Source organism: Enoplosus armatus, chromosome 15, assembly GCF_043641665.1.
Source record: "Enoplosus armatus isolate fEnoArm2 chromosome 15, fEnoArm2.hap1, whole genome shotgun sequence".
In the NCBI taxonomy this organism is placed as follows: domain Eukaryota; kingdom Metazoa; phylum Chordata; class Actinopteri; order Centrarchiformes; family Enoplosidae; genus Enoplosus; species Enoplosus armatus.
In genome coordinates, this window is record NC_092194.1 from 3,111,497 (window position 1) to 3,124,781 (window position 13,285).

A 13,285-nucleotide genomic window follows, 5' to 3' on the forward strand; every position below is an offset into this window, starting at 1 on the left:
GTCATGCAGTGAGGAGAATGGCCCAAACAGAAAAACAGACGGAGGAAGAAACGGTTGTTGTTCCTGCAAAATATACAGATGGTATACTGAACTAGATGTCACATATCGTCTCTGCAGTTTCAGCCCTTCAGTCCTAAAATCCAGCCCCATTAGGTAAATGCACAGGAGCGGATCAGACGTCAGCAGTTCCTGCCACTGCTTGCCCACAGCACCCGACAGCAGCCTGCCAGCTAAAGCACAAGCAGTACACAAGCTGCTCGTGTTTCCCTGCATCTCCGTGTGCGACCGTTTTATATGCGCGCGTGGGTATGTACTCTGAATGTGAACATTATTCGTGAGTGCACACACCCAGTCCACCAAGCTGTAAACGCCGTACCCTCCACAGCTCCTGGCTAATCAATCCCTTGCGAAGGCATCTTGGCGTTGCCTTCAAACAGAGCGGTTTCGATTCTGGCCCGGGCCGTTATTACAGACTCGGGGAGGATGACGCTTCAGTTGAGTAGCTGCCTCTCAGTGGCTTAGCGGTTGAGGCTAGATAGATTCCATAGGATGATATGTTGGCCCGTGACCGTGTGTGTGTGTGTGTGTTTTGTCCCAGTTCTGTCTGAGGGTGGCCACAGAGGCTTAGTGGTAGAATGCCAAGATGCTTCCTTTAACCAAAGGGACGATTAGAGACAAGCTTCTGCTGCTATGGTACCCTGCTTATACTGTAAGCCACCGAGTGTCATCACACACACGAAATATGCATACGCACATGTTTACATACGCAGCGGCGAATCCTGGAAAATCCTGGTTTGAGGGTACATGGTGACCGTGTGAATTGCGAAAAACCATCAGAAACAGTGGTACCATCAAAAAGATGTAGAGCCCCACCTTTATTTATACTGAGTATTTACTACCTCAGCTACATGGGAGAGACGGCACCAGTAACATCTGCACACGCCACACTTACGCAGCTGTATTGAGTCAGCCTGGGAAAAGGTTGATTCTTGACACCAGCGCAGTTATCAAAGGGACACATTCAGGGTGAACAGCCGTGGCGAGAGGAGGCCGGCCCATGCAGTGACCCACGCCTGTGTCCTGTCGTTAGCATGTCACCACTGGTCGTTCGAAACAGCGGAAGCGATAACCTCTTCAGCTGCAGTGTCCACACTTACCAATGACGCCAACAAAGTGTCTGTCGTGACTGCAAGCCGACGGCATAGAAAACAGATCTCCACGTGTCGCCTCACTCCCTCACCTGTGTACCTGTGTGCCTGCCCATAATACGCACATCTGCGCGTGCGATGCTAAAAAAGACAAGAAATTACAGTACAAAATACTGAATCTCCCTTTACAGTGTAAGGCCACTGTAAATATACATTTTAATCTAATTTCAGTGGCCTGGCCAGAAGGAGAACTAACTAAAGTGCCGAGTGTCTATCTCGGGCAGTCACCAGCAGCGGAGTCCATGCTATTTAAGTCTGGGGTTTCAGCAGCTCTCCTGCCTTCGCCTCCAGCGCACAGTTTTCTGGTCAGTGGCTGTGTCCAAGGGAATTCTTTGGGGCTTTGGTTATGTGTTATTCTCTGAGGCTTCTGCCCTCTGTTATGCTTGCTAGGCCCAGGCATATCAGGCTTCAGTCTGCATTCCTGAAATACTGTATATGAATCTCCAGGACCAGCAACATTATGGGACTGATTGTGACATTTAGCGTTCTTATTTTTTCTGTCTGTGTGAAGAACGGTCAAAGAAATGGAGGAAGCGTCTGCTTCTGAATGATTTGCCGAGGAAACGTTTGGCTCTCTCTTTTTGCTCGGCGCTCTGAAACAGCGCTTCCGTTTCACTGCAGGCTGAATATCATGTAGTCCTTCCACGGGGCCGTCTGAATGTAAAACACAGAGCGTCCCATGACGAGGCATAGCTTAGCTACTTCTGCGTTTTATTTAGCGACTCAAAGAAAGATGAAATAAAAACTGAGCGCGAACAGAGAGGCTCGAGCTTATATCATAACTAGTATTTTCTCTGCAGGATTGGAACGACGCATTTGAACATTTTCCTTCAGCACCTTTGCTTGGCACTTTGCGGCGACCATTTCGGCCTGTTCCTCGTTCTCGGGGATCATCTTGAGTTATATTTCCTGCTGTCGGTAAATAGTATGTCATCACGTAATATATACTCATCAAAGCGCTCCCAGAACTACGCTGTACGGCCGATCCATGTGCCTGGACAATCGAACGCATACCTTCTCCTTTTCTAGCAACTCTCGTGCTTGGCATTTTTAGCACGGGGGACTTTTTTAGGCCGTTGTTGCATAATGGACATTATGTCAAGAGTTTTCATTGATTGCAGCCCAGCAAATCTCTCTCGTTGTCTCTTACTTTAGGCCCTTGGAATTCATCTCGAGGCCATCTGTGTAAATAAGCGCTAAACATTTCTCTCGAGCCGCTGTTTTCTCCTTTCTCAGCAGCTCAGACGTTTGTGTACATTTTTCTGAAAATATCTTTTGGAGAAGACGTTTGAGAATTTATGCTGGCGGAAAAGGCTGTAACTCACTAACAGGCCGATACAAGTGAGGGAACACACACACACACACACACACACACACACACACACCGGTTTGGCTGTTTAGCGCTTCATACACTTCATACAGGACACGCATGTCAAGTGGCTCTCCCTCCGTCGCAGCTGCATGTGGTCAGGAGTTTTGGACAGTGGGCAGGGACATGGCTGGGCGGTCCTGCTGGCCTGGATGTGCTTGGCGGTGGGAGGCGGGGGGGGGGGGGTGGGGGGGTGGTGGTGGGTGGATTAGGCCCTCCCTCCATGGGTCTAGAAGGCCTGGAGCTCTGAGCACAGAGCAAACCACTCTAACTGCACTGTATAAATAGAACAAACTGGGGTTTGAGAGCGCCCACATCTTCACTTCCCAACTGTCAAGCTGATATGAGAGGCTGGAGCACGGAGGACCGAATGTGTGCATGATGAAAACATAAGTAATGCTATCGAGAGGTGGAAACTTCCTTGTGAACTCTTGTAGGGAGAAGAAGGACAGGGAGTGCAGGAACGGAGAGAAAATAAATGGATGTGAAATAAGAGACGGGGCTGAGAGAGCACTGGAGGAATATTTGCAGCTGGAATGACAGAGTGACTCAAAGAGCTGTAATGTATTGGAAATACTGGCAGAATGTAAAGTAAGTCATGTAAATGAGGAAATCTACTTTCTGCACCTTTTCCGAGCGACCGGCCAGAGCCGGTCAACCTTCCGTCCAAATCCGCTTCCCGACACGAGCCAGGTCCAGGTGACGGTTCATCACGCATTGCAGCATTATGTAAGCACTGCGGGAATGTGTTCCGGGCCAACTGTAACGGGGCTGAGTGGGAATTTGACATGGGAGCCCCTGTAGGTCCGCCGAGTCCCTGCTGCCGTGGAGGGTTCTAGCATCCGCATTCCTCTCCCCCTGCAGCGTGGTAGGGTTACAATGAAATACCTTGCCATGCTGAACCCGCGCCGCCTTTGAAGTCCCATTCAGGACTGCGCGTCGGGGCTCCTGTTGTTGCATGCCATTCCTCGCACAATAAGCCGTGTTATGTCACCGTCGCCCCTGGCCAACCCCGTGATGTGTCACACCAGAGGGGGCCAATCCATGCTCGCTATCGACTCAGCCCAAAAGATTCCGGCTTTTGAAAAAGCGCAGGAGAGTCAGATTGGATGCACGGCGGAAACCACAAAGCGGTCTTGAATGCTTCACCACGCAGATCATGTGTTTTGATAAAGATATTATTGCTATGCACTATTGACCACTTGGTTACATAATGCCACAAATGCAAACAGTGTGACTCCGGCAGACATCGTGTCTCGCTGTATCAAATAGGAATGGGGACAGATCAGTGAGGGTATTTCCATGGCAACAATGGGTTTTTGTATTGATTAGTAGCAATGTGTCACTTTCAATTAGGCCACACGGAAGAGATTAGAGTGTGTGTGTGTGTGTGTGTGTGTGTGTGTGTGAGGATGCAGCTGGCAATGCAGATTCCACTTCTTCTCTAGTTGTTGTTGAAAAATCGATATTTCTGCCAACATAGGCGTCCATGTAATGGCTTTTACACTCTCTCTCTCTCACAAACACACACACAACACACACACACACACACACACAAGAGCACGTACACAATCTGGGTGATCATAAACCTGAGATGGAGAGGAAGACGAATGCAGAGACTTTGATGACGGCCAGGAAAGGAGAGGGAACGTAGCACTCAAGGCAGAAATAGAACAGAGAGGCGTCTTATTGATTCTCAGATTTTGTACTACTGTCATCACAATGGACTTGGGGGGGACGGGGGGGGGGACGCACACTGATGACTTCAAGGATGAAAACTGATGTAGAAGTTTTGCTGGAAGTGTAATCGAGCTGCACTTTCTCCTTCTGTCTTTCACCCTCCACCAGAGAGGTCAGAGGGACACACAGCATGGATGAGACAATAGATACTGTGTGTGTGTGTGTGTGTGTGTGTGTGTGTGTGTGTGTCAAAGGAGAGCAGACAAAAACCAGCAGAGCATGCAGTTTGATGGACAATAGAGGGCCTCTGTGTTGCGTTCGACAGCACAACCAGGTTAGCTGTTCAGGACATGAAAATAAACTGTCTTCAGCTATCTAGCGTGTTACCCCTAACCCCCAGCCACGCGTCTCTTCTGTAGGGTCCCTACAAACACCACCTTCCAAATGCAATGCGTGTTTGACATTACAGCTACGGCGACCCAGAATCCATTCGTAGTCTAGTCTAGTGTTCGTTACGCTCGGGCTGCTTGTGTTCTCTCTCGCCCAGGTTTCTGATGCTGGGAGAGAGACTGTTGATGATGATGATGATGATGATGATGAAGACAGCAAGAAGGAAGTTAGAAAGGAGTCGCTCTTCTTTTTTTCCAGTATCACACAAAGGCGTCCCCACTTCAAAGCCCCTGCTCACCGCGATCACCGCTCCCTGCCACAGCGAATGGAACAACGGAAAGGTTCTCTGATACACCGTCGCCCAAAGGCATCTACTTGCGTCAGTCCCTGGTGTCAAGTGTAAACCCAGCTTTAGGGGCCACAGTGGTGGCTCCAATGCGTTGGGGCAGCGGTGGCCTACCTTTTAACCTGAGGCCACACTAAAGAGTCCATTTACAGTAGGTCAGGCCCTTTTTCCTTTTACCGTTTTTCAAAAAAACAAGTTTGTGGGTTTTAGTAACATGGATGGACACCCTGTCTAATTAAAAACTCTCATTTTATAGACTCAAAGTATTTAGATGAGACTTGGATGGTGGTGTGAAGGGGGGGACTTGTGATCTTGGTGTTTCTTAAATTCTGACCACAGCCCAAGCCAGAGCGCAGTGCTGTATTTAATAGTTTGAGAATGATAAAATAAAGGCTTGTAAAGACAACATTTTGTCTGGAGAGGCCTGGATTCCGCCTTTTGTTTTTCAAAACAAACAAGCTGCCTCTGGTTTTAATTGTGACGCGCATTCAGAAACCCCTCATCCCAGATTACTGATTTTCACAAAAACAAAAGCTGCGACTAACTTTGAGATTTTCTCGGCCAACGCAACATGTGGCATTTGAACACATTCATCATTCTGGAGTGATCCACTCCACATGTGGATCTGCATGCTCTTATTCTTTTGGTCCCGAGGTCAAACCTCCAAAGCAAACCGGCGCGAACACGGCAGGGAATAAATGCGCTCGGGAATATTCTGATTTTTAGGCGCAAAATGTGTCATGTGGAAGGCATGCAAGTCATTTCCCTCGCGGCGGTGGCCTTTTATTCTCCACCGACATTCGCGTAGCGGAATGGACACACTCACCAGAGCCACTTTCACCACTGGCACTGAAAGTCATTTATTCAGCTGGCTTGTTACTCGGGCAATTTGAGGTAAGTGCTCAGGGGCACCAAGTCATTTCATCCTAGGCAGTAGACCTGACAAGCAACCCCGTATCTCGAGAGCCACCACACTGTGCAGTTGCATCCCATGGTGTAAATGGAAGTGCTCCATGACGATGCTATAAAGCCTGTGTGCCATGGCAATAACATCCGGTTTTACTTTGATCCAGATAAATGATAAGCACAGAACAGCACGAAACCTTAAATTACCGACCTTTGTCGGTAACTAAGGCTTCTGGTTCTGATTTGACTTCAATTAAGTTTGGGGACTAGATAAAAAAAAAAACACTGATTAAAAACATATAATAATAAAATCAGAAGAATGCAACGGTCCAAATGAAAGCAGCAGAGGTCTCTAACTGAAACAACTTTCATCTTCAGGGTTACTTTCCCCCCCTCAGTGCCACAGAAGACATCCTGCAACTTTGTGACATAGAAACTGATCTTCATGAGTTGCCCTCTAATATAGTATGGGACACGAATAACGTCGGCTGGCTGTTCTTTATTCACTTTTGAGGCTCATAGAGAGACATTTTAGTAGGATTATGTGTAATGTACAAGCGCATGCGTGGACTGATGTGCGCATGTCTGCAGGTTTCAGTGTACACAAAGGCGTGTGTGCGCACTAAATGGACACGTGTGAATTCAGTTAGCGCCGTTTCTATCCCGCCAGACACCCCTGAGACCCTGAGGTGTCGACTGGACCTTTTCACATCTGCGGCCCTGTCAAATTAAGTCTGTCTACAAAACAACCCGGCTCCTGTCTGACAGACGCCCGGAGAATCCTCCTGTAACTACGTCTGTTAGTCTTGGATTTTCTGGGGCCGACCCGAGCAGGGACATAAAGGCTATACGGTTTCAAATTATTTGAATGGTTTGAGGTGTGCCTGATTTGTCTGCCTGGACACTCCGGCGGGCTGCCTTTCCCTCGCGAGATCCCGAAGTCTAGCGGTGTCCTCGTGTCTTCCAGACTTTGAAAGAATTCCGTGCCTTGGCCTGTTCCCCACTAGTCTCTCTGGAGTTAGTGTAAAACCTGGGGTAACAAACTCCAAGCCTTGGGCAGATATTCCCACTCACTGGGCTTACTGGAAAAATACTTCATTTGTGGTGGCGTCACTGAAGACACTGTTCACTGTGACATGGCGGGTTCATTGTATAATATTACATGTCATACATTTGTGTTCCAAACAATAGAATGGTTAAGATGAGTCCGAGCTGACTCCTGGCACCGTACAAAGTAAAAACTGTGCCATAATGTGTGTCTGCGCGTGTCCACATGTCGCCAAGTCTAATTCACTGACTGAGTTTTGGGGGTCAGGCTAAAAGGCTCAGGCTAAAGTTTCTGACGGAGTGTCATTATCTGACATGAATCTCACTTCCCTATGATATACGATCCGCTCTGGATTACAGATTTGACCTCCCCTCAGTTTTGCCAAATTGAAGAGATTAATCGAGGCCTCTTGCCTGGTTTTTCTCCCAGGGGCTGAATCACTGGATAATGTCATCCTGGCTTTGACAGGCCAAGCCACTGAGCCCCCGGACAGTTCTCTCTCTACTCCTGAAACCATAGGCTGTACAAAAGAAGTGGAGGTAGCCACGGTGACGACACCCATTGGTTTCTGGACCACCTTTTTGAGCCCCCTAGTTTGGCATTTTGGCCGTCGCCATCTTGGTTTTTTCGGAACCAGAAGTGACCATATTTGGACGAGAGGGTGGAGAGCCAGGGGACACTATGCACACCCACCTACACCGGCAAACCTGACTGCACCAGGCTCCTGGCTACAGCGAGCGAAGTCGCTGCTAACAAAGTTAGCTTGTAAATGTACTCACCAGAAAAAAACAGCCGACTCCTAGAGTGTCTTTTAGCACAACCGAACGCCGCTACCTGTCCATCACACGGTAGCCCCGCCCCTAAGCATACCCTGTTTATCGTATATTTGACTCTAAACGGACCATCATTTACTAAATGAACATCGTGCTGTACTGAAGAAGACTTGCAACTAGAGCTCATCAGGAAAATGCTTACTGTGGCAATAAATCAAGTGAGAAGTAGGGTCCCTTTCTCATAGACTTCTACACAATCGGACAACCGGTGGAGTCGCCCCCCCCCCCTGCTGGCCATTAGAAAGAATGCAGGTTTAAGTCACATCAAGGCTTCACTTTTCAGAGGCGGAAGGTGGCGCCTGCCTGAAACTTTAGTCAAAGTGATGACACACACTCACCGTCCGACACACTTACAGCAGCTGATGCCATTATTTCATAAAGTGAACTCATGAGCTATCTTTACATATTTAAAGTCACATTATAGAGAACATAATGTGTTTCTCAATGTTTAACAAGTGCACGGGTATGATTTTTATTCAAAATGGGAATACAATGACCACAAATCAGCAAACCCCCAACCTCCACACTGTTCTGTATGACGGAGTTAGACGTTTGCTAAGAGCTTTGGAAACTGTTTTGTACAAATAGCTCAGGAAGGCATTTCAGGAATCCCAATCAACGCAAGCAGCAGCTTTGCTTTCATTTTGACGCCGGGCGGCTGCAGGTTTGCAACAGCGGTGCACGCTGTTACAGCAACATGCATATCGTTTACTGGCAACCCTTCACTTCTTTCGCCTGCATTTTCAATGACACGCAAAAAGCATGAGAAACATCATTCCTCTCCGCCCCCTGAAGGTGTTTTTAATCGTCTGATCGCCCTGCCAATTTCACAGCCATTTCAACAGCCATGTCTATCATTAACCTGCGGAGAACGAGGAATAGCTTGTAGCTAATTGCCTCATTGAAAGGGTTACTCCAGTGATTTTGCATTTCCATAAAGTTCCATACAGATTGAGATATCCTGACTTTTAGTCCGTAGTATGGATCCATCATTTCCCACAATGCAACACCACGAGGGTTCTTTTTTTTTTCAAAAACATTAAATAGCTTCCTCCGGAGCCCCAGGCGACATGGCACAACTGTTTCCCCAGGCTGAGTGGCACTTCCTCATGACGAGCGAAGTGAACGCCCCCCCCCCCTTTAAGCTACCGTGTGAAATGATTTGCTGTTGCCAACTTAGGCTGCCGTTGCTTGTTGTCAAAGTAGATTATGAAGCCGCCATCTTCACGCGTTGACAGAAAGCCTGGCCCCCGGATTAGGCCTCGCTGACCGGCCTAGGCCCTAAACATATTCTTAAAGTGAAGCACAACGAGTCTTCCCCGACAGATCTTCGGAACGCTGTGGCGCTGACCTGCCGAGTCCCCAGTCCATTCACCCAAGCCGCCTCCACAATGCGCCAACGAGCTTGCACGTCATGGGTACAAATGACAGATCGTGAAGCTCGCTCGGCCTTGTTTACTGACCTTCAGCGAGGCGACTTCTTGCTGAGGCGTTATCTCACACACACACACACACACACACACACGCACACACTCATGCCCGAAGCATCACAGCGGGGGCTTGTTTTCGTTCCCAAACACACGAAATTAGTATTGATGTCCGTTTTGGAGCCCAGGTCAAAGTGGATGCCCAGAATGTGCAATTAATGAAGGATTACAAGCTGTGGGGCGATCAAAACACAAGCCAGTCAGACTGCGTCTTCATATTTCGGAGGATGAAATGCTCAGCAGCTGAGGCAGCGAGACCTTTTACCTTTTGGGAGACCTCGTTGCACCTTATTTCACTGACAAACAGGAAATCTGAAGTTCAAAACTTCAGCCCGTCTGTGGTCCCAACATTAATCACAGTCCAGAGCTGTGGTCAACATCTCACATGCGAGTTAGCACGTTTCCCCCACAAGCCCTGAGCTGCGCTGTGATTGGCTGCTGGGTTGCGAAAACATGGACGTGATCCTTCATTTTTGATGAAAAGTGACGGGCTTGAAGTGTGTCAGTCATCGCACACACACACACACACACACACAGAGAGAGAGGGGGGGGGGGGGGGGCAGGCCGACAGTTGGAGTGCGGTAGCTTTAAGAGGGGAGGCGTGGTGCTGCTGTTTTGACCGACTTGTCAGTGCCTTCAGTCTGCACGGTCATTCGGCTGCGTGAACAGCCCCGCAGAGTCCAGCCAGCGCAGGGCACCGGCCCCCCGTACACCCAGCCCCACCGCGTGAGGGAAGTCGGTCCCACCTGCCCGTGTGACAGCGACCGGGGATTATTGCTGTCGAGCGGCCAACTGTTTCTCCGCGGCGAGGCTGGAAGGTAGGTTCGCGAAAAACCCACCGGGAGTCGGTCCGAGTGGAGCGGCACTAGCTTGTGATGGTGCTCAGCCCCGGCTGGCTCCCCCCTGTCAGCAGCCCCCGTGGAGAGGGGCAGAGGGGAGGGGAGGGGAGGCTGGAGGTTGTTGCGCGACTGAAGCCTTTCCACGCAGGGGAATGAGCACGATGATGATGATGATGATGATGGGGCGTTAAGGGCTAGTGTGGACTGCGTTTGGCGTCTTTAAAGATGGGACTGGAGCACCACTCCCCAGGTCTGACAGGGGAATGAATGTGCGGTCCTTCTGCTCACCATGCCAATTAAGAGCCAGCACCTGGTTTGGAGCGCGGCCCCCCCCAGCCAGACGACAATGATTAACGGCTTAACATCACCTGCCTGCCATCAAATATATCACCCTATTGACCGCCATTATACATGCATATTGGTTCATTCATATGCCGCTCTGCGCATGACAGCCTGCCCCCCCCCCCCCCCCCCCCCCGTTATGTTTTGTAGGTATTGTCAGTGCACGACAATGTCACCATCGTGTTAATAGCGACATGTGAGGCGACTTCACACGACGCGCAGCGCATTTGACCCCGATATCAGGCGGCGGTGCGTTCACTGGGCTGCACGGACGGACGGACGGGTCAGTTCCTGGGATCGTCCACAGAGGGCGCTGCGTCCCCTCCGCTGCCCTGCCCCAGTCAACACTGCAGAAAATGTCTATTCATAACCGGGCATGATGTGTGTGGCGTTGAGTCTCAGCTTCAAGGGGAAAGATGTTCCTATCCGAGTGAGCCTCTCCCTGCTTTTCCTTTTTTAAGTTAAATTCTTGACACAAAGGCAGTAAGAATCTTAAGGAACTGCCACCGGATGTATGGAAATCCCGACGTCAGAATGAACCAGGATGAGGTTCACCTCTTTGGAAGACCTTCAGACTCCATGAGAATAAGTGTCTTGTCGTGATTCCTCTTGCAGCAGGCAGGCGTGCCTGTTCTGTTCTGTTCTGTTCTGTTCTGTTCAGCCAAATGTGGCAACGGCAACTTTTCAGGTCGTGTTTTCCATCCAGCCACCCCGCTCGTCATGAATGGCTTGTGTCTTTCTGTCGAAAAGAAAACAGAAAACAGGTGCCTCTCCCTGACTTGGCTGTCCGAATTTCAGAAATGAATCTTAACAGTGCTGATTGGTGCCGGCTGAGATTTGTTTAGTCTCTTAATTGGTTTCTGAGTTGTTGTTTTGTTCCAAAAAACCCAAAATCCCAACATTCTGCATTCTGCATTCTACATTCGGGGGGGGGGGGGGGGGGGGGGATAACAGGAGGGGAAGGCATCACAAGCTATTTAATCCAACCAAACATCTGGCAGTGATGCAGCATTGGGTCCTCTTGGTCAGCTGCTGCACCATGCTAAGCACAAAACCATCCCAGCTTTGCCTGGGGAGTGCTTAGTATCTGCCACATTCCCTCAACTGGATGAAGATTGTGCTGCTTTGGGAGCGTCAAGTAAGCCACGGTGATCCTTGACTGTTTTTGGCCACAGTTCAGAGAAATAAGAAAAAAAAAGAAAAAGAAAAAAAAAAGATGATTATGAGTGAAAGGATTGGAATGGATTATGACATAGAAATTACATTTTAATCACGCTAACCCATTGGGAGTAAGTGGCTTGCAGGATTTGTCCATGTAAGGCTGCTGAAGGAATTTTCGACAATGTGCAATGCACATACTTTACAGGCATCAATAGGCTGCCCACTGAGCCCCGCAGACTTGTGTTAATGGACGTCAGCGATGGATGGATTTATTGAAAAGCCCTGCACTATAGCGGGTTGTATATCTCTAAGCGGAGCTGCAATCCACTGAGCTTTTAATACGCTTTAAGCTTTTTCACAGGTCCAGCTTCACGCATGTAAAATCATACATATAAAACAGGGATATTTGTCTGTTTACTCTCAAGTCAGACTGGAGCAGCTGTTCCAGCGATTTGGCGGGAGTATTTTTAGGTCCACTGTTTGGATTATAGCGCATATCCTTGTCCAGATACCTGTGTGTGTGTGTGTGTGTGTGTGTGTGTGTGTGTGTGTTTTCAGAAGGGAGAGAGGGAAGAAAAACAGGTCTGACATCCAAGAGTAACAAGGCCACTGGGCTGAGGTGTTCTGCTTCTGGCTGCGCCCCTGCTGACTGAGCGGAGAGTATAGAACTTTTGGTTGTGCGAGTGTGTGTGTGTGTGTGTGTTTCCGCGGCGGAATGATGACTGGAAGCCTTGCTCAGCTCAGGGTGGCTGCGTGTGTGTGTGTTACCAGGTATCGGCGGTGGCCTCACATGGCTCTGGCGTGTGCCCACCCAGCCTAGGCTCCTCTGCCGTGGGGAAGGGCGGTCAGCAGGGGAAAGACGGGGCCATTGTTCCCAACCAGCCGCTGAGGCAGAGGTTTGCTCACTTCCACCGGGGCCAGATGTTTTGGTTGGCAAGTGCCTCTGCCTGTTCGGGGCTGTAAGGTGAGAGTCTGGTGTGGTGGGCAGGACAGGGCAGGATCTGAGGCATGTGCTTGCTGCAGGGGAGGGCTATGCTGCTCAGATCTTCCGCATCTTTTGCGCAGCCTTCACTGTAAACGCACATCTGCCACCAATTTACTGATTTGTTGTATGGTTTGTCAGAAGCATCAGTATTAAAAAGATACCAGTCATCACATCATCTAGAAAGCACTTACGCCCCCACGTACAGCACTCGCACCCTCACAGGCCATCAACAAGCATTCCAAGTCGATGGCTTTGTCCTAGTCTCGCCTCCATTAAAAACGTGTGTCCTAAAGGTTTGCCAGCAGCTGGCCCTTCTTCTTTTTCTTCCTTACCCTCATCGCTAACACACCGAGCGGCCGCAGTGCCTGCCGCTGCTCCAGCCCGCTCCTGTCTTTACTGTATCTGTGCGGAGTTTCTGGCGCAGAGCTAAGGAGTCTGGGAGTAATTAGCTGTGAGGGTATAATCCTATACCAGACACAGTGTTGTGTCTGTTAAAAGTGCGCCCCCCCCCCTCCCCTTCAAATCCTCACTCACAAGTGGTTATGACTCCCCCAAACTTTACCACTTTACTAGCACCTTCATGTATCAGTACGTGTGAAAAACGTGAAGCTGGGTTGGTTTGCAGCAGGGGCACCTTACGTTCAGCCTCATTCTGTCTGGGGTCTGGTTTGGGTTGACTTTCTCTATTGGC